General features: G+C 37.0%; 1 long non-coding RNA gene and 1 pseudogene across 2 annotated transcripts; both read right to left on the bottom strand.

Annotated features, from left to right (window-relative positions):
* Window positions 1-4579: 4579 nt before the first annotated feature.
* On the bottom strand, window positions 4580-19888 carry LOC129523544 (uncharacterized). 2 transcript variants are annotated; one of them, XR_008668049.2, is made up of 5 exons: window positions 19789-19888; window positions 13492-13600; window positions 12285-12325; window positions 6526-6588; window positions 4580-5444 (listed from the first exon to the last, which is right to left on the bottom strand). It is a non-coding gene; the product is annotated as an uncharacterized lncRNA (long non-coding RNA). The 2 variants fall into 2 exon arrangements; XR_010134956.1 differs by lacking the exon at window positions 19789-19888 and adding an exon at window positions 18404-18655 and having other exon boundaries at window positions 6333-6588.
* LOC101149878 (magnesium transporter NIPA2-like) lies at window positions 16932-18032 on the bottom strand (annotated as a pseudogene).
* Window positions 19889-22109: the final 2221 nt, after the last annotated feature.

Below are 22109 nucleotides of genomic sequence, written 5' to 3'. Positions count from 1 at the left end.
TTTTCCCTGCTTGTCTCCTTAGTAACCCAGCCTTGTTTTTCCCATACGAGTAAGACTTTCTCTTGGCTGGGAAAGCCGGACAAACTCCATTTGGCTTCTTGATTTACAAGACATTAAGGGCTCCTTACCCAACCCCCTTCCTCAAGGAGTTAACCTGTGTAAGCAGATCAGCATTTCAAAGGAGCCCAATTGACTGATAAGGTACTGAAACAAACAATGTAAGAAGTTCCCAGGATTTTACTCAAAGAGGTAACAACATAAAGCCTTGAGACTGTGTCCGGCATAGCATCTATATCTAACTCTAATAAAGGACTTAGAGCCCCACACCTGGTTCCACTGTTTTTTTGTAACCATTTGTCTTTTAAATTGTATATCTCTCTGTAACCATTTGTTTCTTTGATTCTTGCATGTTTTTACTTCTGCAGAATTATTGCATTTGAGTTCTCCTCCCCTTCCTAAACCAAGGTATAAAAGTTAATCAAGCCCCTTCCTCAAGGCCGAGAGAATTTTGAGCGTTAGCCATCTCTTTGGCCGCTGGCTTAAATAAAGGACTCTTAATTCGTCTCAAAGTGTGGTGTTTTCTCTAACTCGTCTGGGTATAACAATACTACACCATTTTATATTGGGCATTTGAGCATCTGCAAATTTTGCTATCAACCAGAGGTCCTGGAACTAACCCCCAAAGACACCAAGGGAGGACTGTATTACCTCTTACCCCTCAAAAACGAAAAAAGAAAATTTCAGCTTGTTGTGAAGGTTCACAGCAGAGGAAGGAATGCTGCTGCAGCTGAAAGAAATCCAGTCTGAACTTTATGTCAGTGCGTGAAGATGGAGGTGAAAACCCTGAGATGAGGAGCGGGGGATCAAGCCTGATGACCTTATAATCCATATTAAGGAATTTAGACTTCATCCCAAAACTGAGGAGCCATTAAGCTGGTGATCACTGATTTGCATTTAGAAAGAGTATTCGAACATCTACAGCCCTCACACCTCACCTTTCATCATGTGTAAAGTCAGACGAATGATGTTAAGGGGTTAACACTTGAAACTCTAAGGTAGTAAAATAAATTCAGAATGGAGAACGCTGTGGTAGGAAAAACTCAAGCACCAGGCACAGGTGCACACCGTCCTCACTGCCCTGAGTCTGCCAACTCTGAAGTGGCCAGACAAGTTGCTGCCACTTTGAGGTCAGGGATATGAAGGTATGTTGCCAGTTATGAGAAACTAAATCAATGATAATGTTATTACATTTTTCCTCAACATAACATAAATAGTAATTGTATACTTCTCTTATATTGTTCCTCACAAACCCCACCTCCATTACTCCATCATGCAAGCAAACACAATTTCTAAGAAAAAAGAAAAGGAAAGTGGACATATAGTAGTGTCTAAGCACCCCCTGCCTTGTAGCCCTGGAGACACAAGCTCCCAAATGTTTTTATTAGTGAGTCAATTATTTAACAGGGATATTGAAATATATTTGTGGAAAAGTGTTCTCAGATGTGGTAACAAAAGACAAGTATTTTATTTTCTATATGTTTGTGATTAATGAACATCTTTTAACAGCTGAACCTGGAAGGCAACTGAAATCCAGGCCATAGTGTGTACAGGGCACCTATGGCTCTGCTGAAGGGAATGTGAGTTAACTCACGACCCGGAGTAATTCAATTTATGAAGGATTCCCTTGGTTTTAATACTATTTCACTAAACTCAGATATTGGCTAATGAGGTTATTTGAAGAAAAAAATAGTGTTTCAGAAATGGAAATACCTAATATAAGATGATTCCTTACGTGTAGTTTGTCATCTAGTGTTAATTTGTGGGAATTAAAAAAGGCAGGTACAATAATATCCAAGGAGACTCATCAGGTAGCAAAGCAACATTTTAATTTTAAGGTATCAAGTTGTGTCTAAGACCCTCTAAGGTTCCTGGAGGTGGATGAGTAGGTGGGTATGTGAATTGGCTACTTTTAAGAAATCAAGCCAGACACAGTGGTCCTTGCCTGTAATCCCAGCACTTTGGGAGGCTAAGGCACGAGGATTGCTTGGGCTCAGAAATTTGAGACCAGCCTGGGCAAGACAGACTACATCTCTATAAAAAGTAAATAAAAACAAAAAAGCCAGGTGTGGTGGCTCACGCCTGTAGTCCCAGCTACTCAGGAAGCTGAGATGGGAGGATTGCTTGAGCCTGGGAGGTCAAGGCTGCAGTGAGCCACGATTGGGCCGCTGCACTCCAGCCTGGGAGACAGAGCGAGATCCTGTCTGAAAGACAAAAAAAAGTTACATCCAGGAAACAAAATGGTTCTCAATTCTGGCTGCTTGGTATCACCTGGGAAACTTAAAAAATACAGATGGCCAGGTGACCCTCCAGACCTGGTCAGACTCACTCAGGTGGGATGCCAGCAGTGGCTTATCTATAAGCTCCCCAGGTGGTTCTAACGTACAGCCAGCAGGAGGACCACTAGGCAGGGGGTTAAGACTGCACCTCAGCCGTGTCTCTGCAGAAGTGTCATTGCTTAGCTATGTCACCCTGAGCAGGGAAATTGGGCTAATTAACATCTATTTGCCTCAGTACAAGGAGGATAATGATGTTTCCTGAGGTTATTGTGAGGTTTAAGTATGATCATGAGTATCAAGTGTTTAGCATAATGCATGGTACATTGTGCTCAGCAAATGCTAAATATTATTAATAACATTTTATCAAGGAAAATATTTCATGAATTACTTAAACTACCTAAGGGATATGAAGGTATTATATAGGACATACTGGAAATAAGAACATATTACCTATGGCATATTTCCATTCCTCTTAAACAGGCAGCCTGGTGGGGTTGAATGCTGATACCCAGCTCCATCTGAGAAGCTTGTTACTTCTTTTCCAGTGCTTACCTAAAGTGCTTTATAACACATTGAATTATTCCCAATTTTTCCTAATCTCTGTCTTTGGGTTCAAAATATCAAATGCCCTAGCAAATTTAATTTGTCCTTTTGGGTCAGATATCCTTTCCTGAATTAAACAAGGAACAGAGCCACACCATCTACAGATGTGGTGACAGTCAGCACAGTCCTGTTTGTTGGGGTCAACTCCCAGAGAAAGGAGAATCACTGTAACTTATAGTAAACTTCACAATCATAAAAAAGTAATCTATTATTAGTGTAGACTATTCTGGGCAGAATGACTGTCATCTGAAAAGGCTCAGAGGAGGCCAGTGAAGAGCTAGTGTTCCAGTTTGGTTGGAGAATTCAGACATGACTTATGACAAATTGGATATGAAGACTAGGGAAAGAGAAAACTCAAATATATTAGGTGCTAATTTGAAAGGGCCGAGGTGAATGCTGCAGTAGAGTAGTAGAAAAGCATGAGCAAAAAATAGTTAGAAATATATTGAGCAGATCAAGTATAGGCAGGAGATGCAGGGGGAGAATTCAGATGGGAAATATGGGCTGTAGGTCAAGACTGGGGAGTCAGTAGAAAGGATGTGATGGTTGAAATCATGGGGCTTGCATGGGTCTCCTCAGAGTGACTTGATAGTCAGAAGGTAAACCACCAAGGAGAGCACTCTACAGAACTGTATTATCACCAGAGAAGAAAAGTCAGCAAAGGAAACAAAGAAAGTAACAAAGAACATTTCAACATGGGATTTTTTTTTTAAAACAAAACAAGCAAGGGGGAAGGACTGAAGAGAGGTTAAGTTGAAAGCAGAAACAATTTGGCTTCTGTAAATTATTAGGATGTCGTTGGTGATATCAAAATGTGCAGAACCATTGGAAGTTAGAGCTTCAGCCAGATTGCAATCATCCACATTATTGCGTGTAACTGAAGTCTATTTTTTTCATTGCTACAGAACATTCTTCATGTGATTAGACCACATTTTTTTAAAAAAAATCCATTCTGTTGGCCAAGGATGATTAAGATATTTAAGATATTTATTGGTGGCTGGGCGTGGTGGCTCATGCATGTAATCCCAGCACCTTGGGAGGCCGAGGCAGGTGGATCACAAGGTCAGGAGTTTGAGATCAGCCTGGCCAACATAGTGAAACCCCACCTCTACTAAAAATACAAAAATTAGCTGGGCATGGTGGCGCACACCTGTAGTCCCAGTTACTCAGGAGGCTGAGGCAGGAGAATCACTTGAACCCAGGAGGCAGAGGTTGTGGTGAGCCGAGATTGCGCCACTGCACTCCAGCCTGGGCAACGGAGTGAGACTCTGTCTCAAAAAAAAAAAAAAAAAGAAAAAAGATATTTATTGGTATTTACTGGCCAGGTTGGTGTGAGACAGAGGAATTGCAAGTCATACTTGTCTGAAAAATGTCATCTATTCTCTTACTTAAAGGCTGAATGGAATCCAGTTACAATGAAATTATATAAGGATTTGGGAGGGAACCAAATAATTGAATATTAATAATAATGCATAATTTGCCAACACAAATCAGCATCAACATCTTTGAAATGTGACTATTGAAATGAGTAAAATGTTACACTGTATCTAAATATATCAGATATCTGATGAGAGTGCTTTTTGGGAACAGTTTCTTCTCTCTTAGGGAGTTTAAAGCAAATTAAAATACATACCTTAACTAAGTGCTTTGGAAAATATATTTATTGCAGAAATGCCTACAATAAGCAACTCTATCTGGCAGTATGTTAATGTAAAATTTACAAAAGATAACTAGACTGTTTTTACTTCAAAATTACATCATCATGAAAAATACAGCAAAAGTACAGAATGGTGAGCTCATTATGTATCTACTCTATATAATAACTAGGAATTGATGACTTCAAAATATTCATTCTTACAATGTTTAATTTTGATTGCTAACTGACAAGCACGGTGCTAGGTGTTATATGAACACTGAATAAAACAAAAAAGTTTCTCTGCAAAGAAAAAATCCTTGGTCTAGGAAGTACTCAATATATCCTTACAAATTTAAATATGGCTTTTGAAACCAAACAATTTTTTTTTCCAAATAGGTAACTTTCTAAGCGAGTGTCTAGGCATACATATATATAGCAAGTCAAAATTTCAGACCATTGATACTCAGAAATGCAAAATTGCTAACTGTTTCAGTTGATGTTATACTTATTTCATCAACTATACTTTTTGTGTATTTTTCCTAAAGCTCTTACATGCAATTTTTTTAAACAATGAAGTAAACATTATGTCTATTCTTGCAAACCTAGCCATAGTAAAATATGAAACAAGTTCAAAATTCTTAATCTGGACAAAGACAATTTAAACTAAGCATATAATACATCTGAAACACAGATCCACAGTGAGTCAGCAAATCTGGGGAAAAGCAACTGTGATTGACTATGAGGCTGCTGTAATTAATCTTCATCATCTCATTGAAAAGGTGCTACCTGAATTTCTTTGGCTATCCTTTCTGCTAATGCTGTACAACTTGCAGCAATTATTCTTCGTGACATTAAATCGAATGGTCCACCTAAAACAAATCAAGTATGGTAAATAGTTATATCTGGTACAAAAATAATTTATATCAAACAAGTACAGCAATGTGCACTATGGTCAATCACGACATTTTAATACTTTCAGTTTTCTTTTAAAAATCTACTGTCACATAACTACAATGTTTAAGCTTTGGCAATCCATAGCTGAGTTTCTAAGTATATGGTTTTTAAAATACCAGTTTTTTGGTATTTACTGGCAAGGTTGGTGGGGGAGAGAGGGAGTCTCAAGTCATGCTAGTCTGAAAAATGTCATCTATTCTCTATTTCTTTGTGTGTGTGTGTGTGTGTGTGTGTATACACTGTTATTACCTCTTTACTGTTTAAGAATCCATGGACAGAAAATGTGACTCCAATTAATTTTCATACAACTGTCCTTCCCATTTCCTTATTTCTTTGTTGCCTTTCTCTCAGATCACTGGTGAATTCTTTGAACCCAGGTTCACTCTTCACTTCAAAAATTTCACCATCAGCTCAAAGCAAGTATTTAACTTCTCTAGTCCCAACACAGAAGGTGATGGTGGAGGACTGAAGTCAATCATCAACTATCACAATGGTCAGCATTCAAAGAACTCTGAATACAAGCCTCAGAGTCAGTGACTCTCTAGGCTTTCTCTACAGCCCTTCAGGAGTTCCTATTACATTTGAAAAGGCTTAGCCATTTATCACTATCAGTCCCATATTGCCATTAGTTCTCATCCTCGCCTCTATCTCCTAATGTTTATTTTGATTTTGCACAAAATTATATAGCCTGTTTGTCTTAAAATCCAAGCTATCATATGTATCAAACTTTTTTTAAACTCCATATACAGAGGAAAGTCCAAGAGATGTAAAGGGAAAAATGATTCACTATCTCATAATTTTACCAGTAACATCCATTAGCACGCCACCAGCTTCAGTAACAATAATGGCAGCTACTGCAATATCCCAGCAGTGAATTCCCATTTCATAAAATGCCTCTGCTCCTCCACTTGCCACAATGCACATATTAGTAGCTGCTGTTCCAACACTCTGGATCCTCAAAAATAGTATTCAAAAATGGCAGATTGAAAAAATAACCTTTCAAGTAAGGTATTCCTCCTAACTTCAGTTTGAATGTTGATTGAGATAAGTTGAACCAATCTAGAGAATAAATGTAAAAAAAGATGGTATTTAATCTTAAAATAAAAATATATAAAATCCAGTTATTGTGATATACTATATAAATCCCAAAACGAATCCTCACAAAGCAATAATTTAATAAGATAAACATGAAAGCAATAATTTTACAGAAAAAAAGCCCTAAAAATAATGCTATAATTCTACTATAACAGCATGCAAATATATTCATATTTTTTTAAACCCAAGGCAACTACAGCTTATTTTACACAGATACACACACACACACATGCACACATACACAATGCACAATAATCTCTAGGGAGCATAAAGTATCATGATATTGATCATTCCCAACTGGATGTGCATCATATCTAGACCTAAAGGGATTGCAACCCACCTGGGTTCTGCATAAACCTAGGCCTCTCTTGAAAGATTACTACAGGTTTTTCCTCTCATAGCACCTCTTCCTTGAAAATACAGCAAGGTAAGATGAATATGTAAGATATAAGTAAGAATAAGTAAGATACTACTTGATAACAGTTATAGTAATAACTTATTCAGTAAAGAATCATCAGCCGGGCGTGGTGGCTCACACCTGTAATCCCAGCACTTTGGGAGGCCAAGGTGGGCAGATCACAAGGTCAGGAGACCGAGACCATCCTGGCTAACACGGTGAAACCCCATGTCTACTAAAAATATATATTAAAAAAAATTAGCCAGGTGTTGTTGCGGGCGCCTGTAGTCCCAGCTACTCAGGAGGCTGAGGCAGAAGAATGGCGTGAACCTGGGAGGCAGAGCTTGCAGTCAGCCAAGATCGAGCCACTACACTTCAGCCTGGGCAACAGAGCAAGACTCCATCTCAAAAAAAAAACATCAATAAATGTTAAAATTAATGGGTAAAAGTTTGATATTTTCAGTATCAAAGTATCTCTCCACAAGATATATAATAAGTAAAGTGAGGAAAAAATAGCATTTTTACAATGATCTATCTACCATTACCAAGTAATCAAAGTTAATATCACCCATAATAGGACAAAAAGATACCATGTGCCTCCTGATATGATGCACTGAGAAGTACAGAACATTACTTCTGTGACATTCCTGCCAAAAATGCATAATCCAAATGTAATAATAAATAAACTAGACAAATTCAAATCAAGAGATAGACTACAAAATAATTGGCCTATACTTTTGAAAAATGTCAAGGTCATAAAAGATAAAGAAAGAACAAGCAAGTTCTAAATTAAAGGAAACTGATGAGAAATGAGAACTAAATGCAATGTATGAGTCTGGATTGGACATTGGGTTAAAATTTTTTTCAAAATTTGAATAAAGTCTTTATATTAGATTATGTATCAATGTTAATTTCATGACTTTTATAATTGTGCTGTGGCTGTGTTAGACAATGTTCCTTTTTATTAAAGAAATACACACTGAAATGTGTTTTTAGAAGAAAAAGATCATTATGTCTGCAAGTTAATTGCAAATGGTTTCTATTCAAACTCCTTTTGTGACTGTTTAAAGCTCTGGAAATAAAGCAGTGGGTTCTATTTACCAAGATCTTTCCCAGTTTATTTTTTTAAAAAGTAATGATAAATTGATTACAAATGTGGTATTTATTTTGTATCTATAAAAAATATTGCACCTAAGTACATCCTTCATTTCAAAGCGATTTTTTAAAAAAAGGATTAGAATGATATAATGTCTTTGATTTGGAATTTTTTCCTGCCTATGTTTTTGCTGCACATCAAATTTAAGAAAGAACTAGCAGGTGCAATAAATTTCCAAGATGTTTGTTTCCCAAATGAATGAAATCAAATTAGCTTTTGTGGCATTTTTTCAGTTATAAAGAAAGATGTGTTTCTCCCCTTTTCATATGAGATATGTGATAGCTGATATCTCATATTATAGAAAGCAAAGACCAAGATCTTCTATAAGTAATCCCTTAGTATTCTATTCAGAGAATCCTAGGCTAGCAGAACAACAGTGATAGCAACTAGTGGTGCTTCCATCACTTCTAATGCACATCATGGGATCTCAGGCAAGGAGTCTTGTAGTCAGCTAGAGCATATATTTTGTGAGCAAATATTACCAAAGAGATTACTTATATTACCAGGTAATTAAGGCTATGGTATAGATTCTACACTGTGCCTTCTGAATCCTATCTTAATCTGATCCTGCTATACAGCTAATAGGGTATATCATTAAAAAGACTATGTTTGGGGTCACAAAGAGTTGAGTTTGTTCCATGCTCAGCTGCTTAAAAACCCTAATCTGGGCCAGGCATGGTGGCTCATGCCTGTAATCCCAGCACTTTGGGAGGCAAAGGAGAGTGGATCACCTGAGGTCAGGTGTTTGAGATCAGCCTGGCCAACATGGTGAAACCCTGTCTCTACTAAAAATACAAAATTAGCCTGGTATGGTGGCACATGCCTGTAATCCCAGCTACTTGGGAGGCTGAGGCAGGAGAATTGTTTGAACTCAGGAGGTGGAGGTTGCAGTGAGCCGAGATCACACCACTGCACTCCAGCCTGAGCAACAAGAGTGAAACTCCATCACAAAAAACAAAAAAACGAATCTGGACCAAGTTTCTTCTTTGAGTTTTAGCCTTCTTGTCATCAAATAGGGATACCAATTTACCTTAGATCACTGTTACAATAACTACAAATAATATTTGTAAAGCACCAAAAGAGTGCCTGGCATATAAAAGATACATAATAAAAAGTAGCTATGTTTATGATAAAATTATTCTCAAAAGATGATGCCAGAAAATATATACCAGGTACATTTCATCTAATTAAATTTTGAAAAATTAAAGGAAATTGAGCCACAATAATTGTTGTCTTAAAAATATTTGTTCCTAGTCAGGAACCTATTAGACTGTTTCTGCTTGTTTAAAGCATTCATTCAGATTATGACTCCCTTTAGTTTCATTGTTTTGTATAAGTAACTCTGAAATCACATTGCTAAACTAAAGAAGCAGCTGAATGCAAAAGATCTTAAATCAATGTCAGAACTTCTCCTTGGTAATATTTCCCTGCTTATACTTCTGAAAAAATCCTGAAGTAAAAATTAGTTTTTACTTTATCCAACAGCAAAATTAAAGGTTAAAATTGTAAACCTCTTGCAGCTCTTTTATGACTAACATAACCATTTTATAGCCCATGGTTACAGTCCTTGCTTCAAGACAGCACACTGTAGCAATAAGTTTATTGCCCTTCCCTCAAGGACATCATTCTGGGAGGTTCTGTAGCTATTTGACAGAAGCTCTCTCTCTTTTACTTTACTCATTACTATATAGAACAAAGATGTATAGTATAAAATTAGTTTTATGGCCAAACTATATTTTTAAGGTCCCGACTCCTAAGAGAAGTCCAATATTGGAGAAAGATAAATGATCTGGGAGCCAGGATTCTAGTCATATTTCCACCCAGCTGTTCGATCTAAGGCAACCACATCACCTCTCCGAGCCTCAGTCGACTCACCTACAAAAAAAGGCTGGATTATTAGATGACCTTTGATCAGGTTTAAGACTCTTATAACTCAGTGATGATATTTTCAAAAGGAAAAAAGGTAGAAACAGTAGGCAGTAAAATATCTGTTATTCAAAACTTAACAGATTTTGTTGAGTAACAAAATTTATGATTTTTAATGCAAACAACTACAATAAAGGTCAGAAATTCTATTTAATATAGCATAACTATATTAAAGACCTCAAAACTCTAGCTTTTCTTGAAAATGTAAACATAAAAGTAAGGATAGATATTTGCTTTTAATTTCTTCATTTATGAAACTGATTACAGAAGGACTCTGAGGTTTAGAAAGGAATAGTGGCATGCTGATTTTGAAACTCCCCATTACCCACCTGAAAAATAAAATTAAATAAAATCAAAAAGGAGGACAAATAAAACCCACAAGACCTATTCCTTCAGCATTTCTAGGAATCGGAAAATACAAATCTCAAACTACCTGTAAGCAGAAGAAAGAGCAAACAAACTAATTCTAACACAGCATTCCTAGCCTTTGGATACACGGAGTGGAGGAGAAGAGGCAGAAAAGACTTTGTGAGGGAGAGCAGGGAGGAGCCAAGGACCCACAGGGAACACAGAAAAAAACCACCCTCAGAAAAGAGTATAAGTGAGACAATAAATGCAAAGACACTGAGCACAGATCAGCCCTTGGTAATTCACAGTCCAGCTACCTCGGGGAAACTGTGATTTTGGAGGAGAATCAGATAAGACAGAAGAGGTAGTACCTCTTGGAGACCAAGTATTCAAGGAAAAGTTGGGACTAAGATTGAAAAATTAAGGATCCTGCAGAAATCAATGATAAGCAAGACAAGCCAACCCTGCCTACCACAACCACTCAAAAGATATTATAAAGGAAACTGCATAGAAGGGCAGAACTGACAAAATACAGAGCTCTGAACCAAGGAGCCCTGATAACAAAATGAATCAAAATAGAAAAAAGTAGAGCACATCCCCACAAGCCTGCAAAACATCAGACATTGCTAATAAAAATGGGTTTCTTTTTGTTTGAAGTCTCTCCAGAAAACCAACATTGTGAACAGTGAGAACACATGGACAAGGGAGGGGAATATCACACACTGGGGCCTGTCAGGGAGTGGGGGATAAGGGGAGGGAGAGCACTAGGACAAATACCTAATGCATGCGGGGCTTAAAACCTAGATGACAGGTGCAGCAAATCACCATGGCACATGTATACCTATGTAACAAACCTGAACATTCAGCAAATGTATACCATAACTTACATTTTTTTTAAATTGCTGCTGTAACACAACAAAAGAAAATAAAAACAGCATTCTGTCTTTTAAAATAAAAAACAATAATGAAGCAGAAGAAAACTGAAACATCAATACAATCTGAGTTAAATGGCCTCAAATACTTTTGGTTGTGAATATGAAAAAAAATTGTTAAATCTGAAATAGAGACTAAAAGCAGAAATGAAACAAAAAATTTAAAAAAAAAAACAGGGTAAGTGAACTCAGGAAAGAAATGGGGAGAAAATGAAGAATAAATTACAAGGTGCCCAAAAGGGCACAGATGCAAAAGAAAACTTAAAGGAAATCAGGAGAAGCAATAAAAGAAAAAGAGACTGAGAGAAAGTAGCTGAAATGGAAGACACAAGGAGATGGAATATTCTTATTGGTGTCTCTGAAGAAGAAAATGATAACCAAAGTGCAATAATATTTAAAATTATATCTCAAGGAAATTTTCCATAAGTAAAGAAGATATGTATCTACATATTAAATAGAAAATTTATGCAGAATAAGCAATTCTAAGATATTCTTGTAAAACTATTAGTTAAGACTTTAGGATAATGGTAATGAAATGTATGAATTTGTATGTGAGAAAGACATGAGTTCTGGGGGTCAGGGGTGAATGCTGTGGTTTGAGTGTTTGTCTCCTTCAAAGTTCATGTTGAAACTTAATCTCCAGTAGCAGTATTGAGAGGTGGGGCCTTTAAGAGAAGATTGGGTTGCACGGGCTCTGCCTTTGTGAATGGATTAATCCATTCATGGATTAGTAGTTTATTGAGTTCTCATGGGAATAGGACGTATTGAGTTATCATGGAAATATGGCTTTATAAGAACAGGAAGAGAGACCTGAGCGAGCACGCTCTGCTCCCTCACCATGTGATGCCCTGTGCTACCTCAGGACTCTACAAAGAATCCCCACCAGCAAGAAGGCACTCACCTAATGCAGCCCCTCGACCTTGGACTTCTCAGCCTCCATAACTGAAAGAAATAAATTCCTTTTCTTTATACATTACTCAGTTTCAGGTATTCTGTTATAAGCAACAGAAAACAGGCTAAGACTATCTGTCCTTGTGAAAATTTAAGAATTAAACTCTTGGGTGAAAAAGGAACTACAAACAAATTACAGAACTTATGAAATATACTTATTATAATGAAAACAATAAATAATCAGAATGTATGGAAGATACTGAAAACAGTGATCAGATAAAAATTCATAGCCTAAAAACTTATATCAATAAATATCAAAGAATTAAAATTTTCTACTCAAAAGGGAAAAAAGAAAACAAAGTGGACAAAAAGAAAGCACAAGGATGAAAATAATAGGGTGGAAAAGAGAAAAACAGTAAATAAATCAAAATTCTGGGTCTTTGATTAACCACTAGGTAACAAGACTAAAAACATGAACAAAGAAAAAAAAGCACAAATACACAAAATAAGTGAGAAGGGGGAAATAATTATTGATATGGAGAAGGCAGAAATTGTTTATAAAATTCTACCTTGCAGACCTCTATGCAAATAATTTGAAAACTTAAAGGAAATGAGTAATTTCTTAGGCTATGGAAATGTTCCAGATCAAAGGAGGCTAAAGAGACATGACATCTAAATGTAATGCTCACCCTAAACTGAATCCTGTACCAGTGGAAGGCAAATGTTATAAAGGATATTATTAGATCTACTGACAAAACTGACAAGACTGAATATGGATGGTAGATTAGACAAAAAGTATATTTTTGAAGTCAATTGTACTGTGGTTACAGAAAAAACCACAGTATTATATACTCTAAAATAATGAGGGAGAAAAAAATGTGTGTGTACACACACACACACACACACACACACACACGGACATACACAAAGAGAGAGAGAAGATGAGAAAGAATAATTAAATGATAAAGCAAATGGAGTAAAATATTCACAACAGGCAAATCTATTAAAAAAGGCAATTGTTCTTTGCACTATTTTATTTCTACAACTTTTTGTTATGTTTGAAATTATTTTCAAAGAAAACGTTTCAAAGCTACATTACAAAATTAGAATTATGGTACCAATCCCATTTCTATTAATATTTCATTTCTAAAGGAAACTATATTATTTTAAGATGTTAAATGATCTAGAACTTTAGGTGGAAAATGAAAAGAGCTCACCCGTGAATAGGAATGCAAGAAAGCTTTTCCGTATTGGAAAGAATAGTTCTTACAATTTATGATGTTCTGCAACAGCCCAGCTCGGTCACCAAGAGTGATTTGGTAATATCTAAAAAGGAAATGTTTTAAATAATCACTAGATTTTAATAACTAGAATTCTAAAAAAAGACACTTTTATTCAGAAGAAAATATAACATGTTTATCCCTCTTCCTAGTTTTATCAAATTCATTTCTAAGCTTTAAAATATTAAAACTGATAAACTTATTATTTCCAAGTCAGCTTTTTATAAGCATCAAAAAGAGTGTCCAGCTCCTTAGACCATTCCCCAAATGTACAGAATATAACCAATTTGCCTGCAGGCATGATACATGTAGTGAAAAACGAGCAAATATCTTAAACACAAAAAGGTAGATGTTAGAAACTAAATTCAATAGCGAACTTATATATAGATTTGAAAGAAAACAAAAGTGAAAATTACATGGTAGCTCTTCTCTCACTTCCATTTACAAAGCTGGCAAATTATCCAAGGCTTTCCATTTTCCTCTGAAACATCCTGACTGCAGCTCAGGACACACTCGACACCCCACACTTCACCTCTTCCCATCAGACAAGATATATGTTCACCAGGTGTGTTTGTCCTGAGCATTTTTGTAACTGTTGTACTGCTTTTTAAAATTAATTTTAAGTTCCAGAGTACATGTGCAGGATGTGAAAGTTTGTTACATAGGTAAATGTGTGCCATGGTGGTTTGCTGCACCTATCAACCTATCACCTAGGTATTAAGCCCAGCATGCATTAGCTACTTTTCCTGATGCTCTCCTGTCCCCCAACTCACCCCCGACCGACAGGTCCCTGTGTGTATTGTTCCCCTCCCTGTGTCCGTGTGTTCTCATTGTTCAGCTCCCATGTACAAGTGAGAACATGAAATGTTTGGTTTTCTGCTCCTGCGTTAGTTTGCTGAGGGTAATGGCTTCCAACTCCATCCATGTCCCTGCAAAGGACATGATCTCATTCCTTTCTATGGCTGCATAGTATTCCATAGTATATACGTACCATATTTTCTTTATCCATTCTATCATTGATAGGCATTTGGGTTGATTTCATGTCTTTACTATTGTGAATAGTGTTGCAATGAACATATGTGTGCATGTATCTTTGTAACTGAATAATTTATATTCCTTTGGGTCTATACCCAGTAGTGGGATTGCTAGGTCAAATAGTATTTCTGGTTCTAGATCTTTGAGGAATCGCCACACTGTCTTCTACAATGGTTGAACTAATTTACATTCCCACCAACAATGTAAAAGTGTTCCTATTTCTCCACAACCTTGCCAGCATCTGTTATTTGACTTTTCAATAATTGCCATTCTGACTGGTGTGAGATGGTATCTCACTGTGGTTTTGATTTACATTTGTTTAATGATTAGTGATGTTGAGCTTGCTTTCACATGTTTTTTGGCCTCATGAATGTCTTCTCTTGAGAAGTGTCTGTTCATGTCCTTTGCCCACTTTTTCACAGGGTTGTGTTTTTCTTGTAAATTTGTTTAAGCTCCTTGTAGATGCTGAATATTAGAATTTTGTCAGATGGATAGATTGCAAAAAGTTTCTCCCACTCTGTAGGTTGCCTGTTCTCTTTGATGATAGTTTCTTTTGCTGTGCAGCAGCTCTTTAGCTTAATTAGATTCCATTTGTCAATTTTTGCTTTTGTTGGAATTGCTTTTGGCGATTTCGTCATGAAATCTTTGCCCGTGCCTATGTCCTGAATAGTATTGCCTAGATTTTCTTCTAGGTTTTTTATAGTTTTTGGTTTAACCCATCTGGAGTTAATTTTTGTATAAGGTGTAAGGGTCCAGTTTCAATTTTCTGCATATGGCTAGCCAGTTCTCCCAGCAGCTTTTATTAAATAGGGAATCCTTTCCCCATTGCTTGTTTTTGACAGATTTGTTGAAGATTGATGATTGTAGATGTGCAGTGTTATTTCTGAGTTCTCTATTCTGTTCCATTGGTCTATGTGTCTCTTTTTGTACCAGTACCATACTGTTTCAGTTATTGTGCCTTGTAGTTTGAAGTCTGGTAGCATGATGCCTCTAGCTTTGTTATTTTTGCTTAGGATTTTCTTGGCTATATGAGTTCTTTTTTGGTTCCATGTGAATTTTAAAATAGTTTCTTCTAAATCTGTGAAGAATATTAATGGTAGTTTAATGGGAATAGCATTGAATCTATAAATTACTTTGATCAGTATGGCCATTTTAATGATATTGATTCTTCCTATCCATGAGTATGGAATGTTTTTCCATTTGTTTGTGTCCTCTCTGATTTCCTTGAGCAGTGGTTTGTAGTTCTCCTTGAGGAGGTCCTTCACTTCCCTTGACAGCTGTATTCCTAGGCATTTTATTCTTTTTGCTATACTACTTTTAATAGTTAAATAATTTAATACTTTGTAAAGTGAAGAATAATTATGCAAAGGAAAAGAGTTGTTTCTATGAAAGCTACCACATTTCTTTGGTTCATACATATTTCTATTATCCTATGATTTACTTTACCTATTTTATATAGATTATCCTCTGATTTACCTTACCTATTTTATATATATTATATTTATATAATTATAATTTTTATATAAATATAATATGTATTATATTTTAACTTTTATATAAAATATATGTATTATATTTTGTTATAATAGGTAAGGTAAATCACAGGATAATTTTGGGATAATTTTGTTCTTTATTAAAATCAAAAAGCCTATGTGATTAGGGATTAATGAAGTGGGGATGACAAATAAATGTACATTTCAGACTTTCATCACCAACGAAAAAATAAAGCATTTTTATAGACTTAAAACTGTCATTTTAAGCAGTGTTAGATTTTGGAGAAGGATTCAAAATGTAAAAAAATATCTGCAGTAATAAAATGTTAATAGAAATTAGTCATGCACTGAGTTCATTTTAGTGAGCTACCATCGTTTAAATTTCAGAAAAGTAGGGCCGGGCACAGTGGCTCACGCCTGTGAACCCAATATTTTGGGAGGCCAAGGAGGGTGGATTACAAGGTCAGGGGATTGAGACCATCCTGGCTAACATGGTGAAACCCCATCTCTACTAAAAATACAAAAAATTAGCTGGCGCGCCTGTAGTCCCAGCTACTCAGGAGGCTGAGCAGGAGAATCGCTTGAACTTGGGAGGCGGAGGTTGCTGTGAGCCCAGATCATTCCACTGCACTCCAGCCTGGGTGACAGAGTGAGACTCCGTCTCCAAAAAAAAAAAAAAAAAAAAAAAAAAAAAATCAGAAAAGTGATTTCTTAGTTCAAATTAGTGAAACCTTTAAAAGGATTGTCTTTAAAGATCATTATTTGAGAACAGTGCTTTTTCAGACATATTCTGATATTCAAATTCACTTTATAACAGAATTACAGATTAACCTTTTAATTATATCTTTCTTAAAAAGCTGTCAGAATTCCATTTCTTCAGGAGATATTTTCACCAGTGTGTTGTTTGATTCCACAGATTAAGCTTTTGCTTTCTTCATTATTATTAAGAACTTCTTACATATTAGAGAGATTGCCATTCATTGCTTTTTTGTCTTTTCGAAGAGACACAGGCAGACTTGCTAGACTAAAGCTGACACCTTTAAAAGCATGCAACAAGAATATCCCCACGATTATTGTAAAGCCAGTCAAAAGTACCAGTGACATCATCAATGGGCATATCTTGCCACTCCTTAAAAATAATAGCTGAACAAGTTTAAAAACTGATGTCATAAAGAATATGTAATATATTGGAGTCATGATGGAAGTGTTAAATATATCCAGGGCCAAATTTAGGTAATTAATCTATGTGTTCACACAGACAATGAGGCTTAGCAGCAGAACACAGGCCAGGGGATGTGGCAGCGCAGGCTTTCCAGCAAACAGCTCTCTGATAGTACTGCCTAGGCTCTTAACCCAGGAGACTGAAAATGTGCCAATTTGTTACATACACAAATGTGCAGATTGCTACATACACAAGATCGTTGTCCCTGGTGGGGACCCACCAGGAAGATTAATGTCATGGCCATAATGACCACAAGTGTTGCAAAGTCCACAAAACCTGGATCACCTAGCTTGTGAGATATTTTATTTAGTCTCAATACCCTCTTCTTTTGGAGAATGAGTGATCGTAACTGTAGATCCTCAAATACTTAGCAAACATCCAAATTTCCGGTAAAGATTAAATCTTTCATTTAGAAAGTATGAAGAAAGAATAGCACTTACTAGGACGCTGAGAGTTCCTAGTGGAGTCACCAGTGTGGCCGGTGCAAACCCATATGTAGCTGAGTTGGCCACCTCGCCAGCTGCCATTGACAGCAGTCTAGCCTACCACAACCATTCTTTAGGATATGCCTGGCCACCTTGACCTGCTCTCAGAGGACCTTTTCTGGCAAGTCCCAGAAAGCCTTTTTTTTTCCCTCCCCAAATGAAACTACCTCCAGTGAAAATGCTGGAGCTCATAGCTAATCCCAGACCAATATAAAAGTCATATTTTCCACACCCTCGGCTCATTTAACAAAATGTTCCTGTGAATCACACTGATCACAGAACAGAGAAACTGCCAGTACTGGAGGCAGAATGATGCAATTTTCAAATAGTTTGAAAACAGGATATCAGTGTGAATGTCCTTCAAGGAATGAGTTGCTTCGCTATCTCAGACCTGGTCTTGCTCTGCTCTCACTCTCTGTAACTGAAGGGCAATCACAGCTAGGAGAATGCGTAAGTTTAATTTGGTCTCTTATGAAAAAAAAAAAAGGCTGGAGGAGGTTAGATATGATTTACTGTCTCTCATTTTCTCGTAAGTACTACCCTTTATTCTCATTTCAAGTTTTTAAACCCTAGCAGAGTAGCTCCAGCCTGAAAGGAAGGAGTGGCGACCTCACCCCAGTCTGCAGGCCAGCCTCCCAGCTTCACTTCTGCGATCTGGCCCTGGGTACCGTGGCTCACACCCGCACACCCGCACAGAGACCGCCCCGTCTTACGCAGGCCACCCCGGTAGGAGGTGCGAGCATTCCTGGCGCCATCCTCGTGCAGCTTTCTCCCTTCAGAAGCGCCAAGAAGCCCCGCTTCCTTCAGTTCTAAGATGCACGTTTTTTCACGTTAACATCTCGAAAACTAGGACGCCTCAACCAATCTTTGGGGCCTTAGAATTCAATAAAAAGAAAATGACCTAAAAATCTGCTCTCAAATTAAGTGATTGAGGAGAAAAATTAAATAAAAGTCTAGGAAGATTCTGAACTCAAATTGCTTTGCAAGCATCTTTAAATTCTTGCTGCATTTAAAAGAATCTCAAAGTGCAAACTGGAAAATGTTGGATGTAGTTTGTGGAAGAAAGGTAGCTCAAAACTTCAATCGGCTGTGAGAAAGAAGGAAAAAAAAAAGACTTTTTTTTCTGTGGAATGTCAGCCCCTTTAAATTATCAGGCCCAGAGAGGCATTTGAATTATACTAGCAGTCAGTCTCACTCCCCCTTGAGCTAAATAATTGCTTCTTGAAGCCACTTGCTATGCAGGCTCTAGACTATCTGATGCCAAGTAGCCATAAAATGCCATATGCTCTATAGTTCAACAATGTATAGCCAATCACTAATTAATGTGATACCGGTAAACCAAAGAAAATTCCTGAAAAGCATTAGAAATGACCTCTTCTGATTTATCCTTTTTTCTTTAAAAACTTGAGCCTCTCCTTAGTTCTCTGGAGCACTCTCTAAGACAACCTGGAAGTGCGTCCTGGGCTGCAGACCTCAACCTTGGCCCAAATAAACTCTCTATATTAATTTTGCCTGAGCTTTCTCCTTTTAGGTCAACAGCTGTCACAGAGGAAGAAGACTTCAAATGCCAATCATCCAGTTCATGTAAAATGTATGTGTATCATTTTAAGTGATTCCATCTTTAATTGACTTTTTTCCCCAAATTACTTTCCAGTAATTTGTCACAATGGCATCAGATCAGAGGAATTCTATAAGGAATTTTAGCTACAATGGCTAATACATAAACCATGAACTCAAACGAGGGTAGGAAGCCAGTCTTAATCATCTTCCTATCTCCATCGTCAAATCCAATGCTGAGCCTGAAGTGTTTGCTCAATTACATTTGCTTTCCCTATTTCCACTCCACATTCAAAACTGAAGTTGAAATAACAGAACAAAGAGAAAATAAACAGTTTATGAATCACTTAACAACTGGGGAATTCCATAGGTAAACATTAAAAGAACAATAAAATATGAGTACACAATATCAATTGCACTAAAAATTGGAGAATAAACCTACCTTCTTGTGAAACCTGTAGTTTCTGACCATTATAAAAGGCACCTTTTCGTTTCCTGGCAGTGTACCTCTTATCTTCCACACAACTGTACAGAACTCCAAATTCTATCTGCAGAAGAAAAACAAGTTTCCTTTACCAAACCTGAGTATTTTTCAACATTAAATCAATGAATTGTTCTAAGACCATAACAAGAAAATATCATATACTACTAATAATAGATTGAAATGGCTATACTGTAGGATGCTTTCCAGCCTAATCAGAGAAAGAGTTCAACAGATCTGGAATCCTTCACTCTCACCTCATCTATGTCCAGAGTTAATAGTACTCACCTTACCTCTCTCCCTCCTGCTCCAGAAGAAGACAGAGTTTTTCCATTTTCTAAGGTGAACACACCTCCTGTGTTAGGATTTCTACCTCTCTTATATTCTCTGAAAAACTGCTCCATCAACCGCTACCTCTTCTCTTGGATTTTTCTTCTCATACCTTCTCACCAAGTTTCTCCCTCCCTTACAAAACCTTCAAAATGTTATTCCCTCCTTTTCCCTTTACTGCCAATGAGTAGTCTACAGTTGCATCTCCTGTGCTCTTCTTAATACATTACAATTTGGCTTGTGCCCTGATCACTTATTCTTCTGAAAGTCCCTCAGAGAATATCAGTGAACTTTCCTGACCAAATGCATTGGCTGAAGAACTGGAGACTGCTGGCCATCATCAACCCTTATTTAATACTTAATTCTGTACCTCCATATTTCCAGAATTACTCTTTCAGTTCTACCTCACTCACCAATCCATCTCAGAGTCACTATTTTAGAAACTCCTTCTCTGCCTCAGCCTTAAAAGTTAGGTACTTCAGGCTTTTCTTCCTTCTTCCATTACTTCCATTTCCCTTGTAGCTCTCCATATTCATACGGGTTGGCCTTTCCAGTCCACAAATTCAACTTATGAATAATTTGGCTCCCATCAACCCCATAATCATAGATAAAAACATATACTTTGGAACCTAGTCTTGCAGAATCTCTATCAAGGAGGTCAAAATCACTCATTGCCTGATTACCTCCCATTGCTTCCCCATAAATCTCATCATTCAAATTTAGTCTTAAAAACACTTCCCAATTCTGGCATTTCCTTGGCTATTCTCACTGCCTTTACTTAGTTCAGAATTACCCAAACCCCAGTATAATCTCTACATTGTTAGAATTATCTGTCACTTTACACTCCAAAGCCTCTTCTGTTTCCCAACTACCTAGAAACAAAAACTAAATTTTCTCAACATAGATTGGCCACTGTGCCTTACAGTAAGGCCAAACTAACCTCTGCCCTGGCCACTTCCAGTGCTTCCCTCTCCATGACCATCTCCTGTTCCACGCACACATCATGGTCTTCGACTTCTCCAAGCTCTTATTTGGATTAAAATGCTTTTCTTTTTTCTTTTCCTTTTTTCCCCCCATCTGGCAAAGCCCGAGTTTTCTAAGGATCAACTCACATGACCAACTTCTAAGACCCCCTTCTGTTATAAAGATTTTCCCAACCCACTTTTGGCAGATTGGTGACATCCTGTGTTCCCACGGTATTTTTTTGTAATAGTTCCACTACATATCATCTTTACCTGTTCACACATCCAACTCTGTGCTGAGATGTGAGTTCAATGGCAGGACCAGCACACAGCCCAGGGCTGATTATAGACTGAATGCTCACTTAGCTCCTTTTGGACGTTCTCATGATTAATACAACCCTAGGGCTAAGCCTCCATTTGTATTAATTTGTGTTTTATTTTCAGAAATTTCTTTAGTGTTTTTGTGTACAGGTTGATCAAACATATCAAAAATTCCCCGAAGACAGGGATGTAAGATAGTAGCAAACATCTTCACTGTTTAACCAAACAAACAGCCAAACAGCAAGGAAATGCAATAGCTATGGATTTTACTCTGCTGGGCTTTCTACACAAGTATTCAATAATGTGTCAATCCCACAATACACTTGCTATTTTCAAACCATGCATTGGCCCTTGCTAATTCTTGGTCTTTAAAGGGCTCTTTTCACTGATACCTATTGAAGCATTCCCAGCTTAAATCCCACGTTTTCCATGAAGCATTTTAGATCACACATAAACTCCTATCCCATTTCACTCTCTGACACATATAATGGTGGCTATGTGTGCATTTTTCAGTTACTTGTGTGCATTTTCTCCTTACAACCCCTGCTTCTCAGAAAGCATTATATTTTCTTCACTGGAAATGTGTTATGAACATTTTAACAGTCCTGTAGCTTATATTCAAAATAATGCAGTTATATGAATTGAAAATAAAGACATCTAAATTTATTA

The sequence above is a fragment of the Gorilla gorilla genome, chromosome 7 (genome assembly GCF_029281585.2).
Source record: "Gorilla gorilla gorilla isolate KB3781 chromosome 7, NHGRI_mGorGor1-v2.1_pri, whole genome shotgun sequence".
In the NCBI taxonomy this organism is placed as follows: Eukaryota; Metazoa; Chordata; class Mammalia; order Primates; family Hominidae; genus Gorilla; species Gorilla gorilla.
The sequence above is the reverse complement of the archived record's forward strand: the minus strand, read 5'-3'. Positions and strand labels throughout refer to the sequence as shown.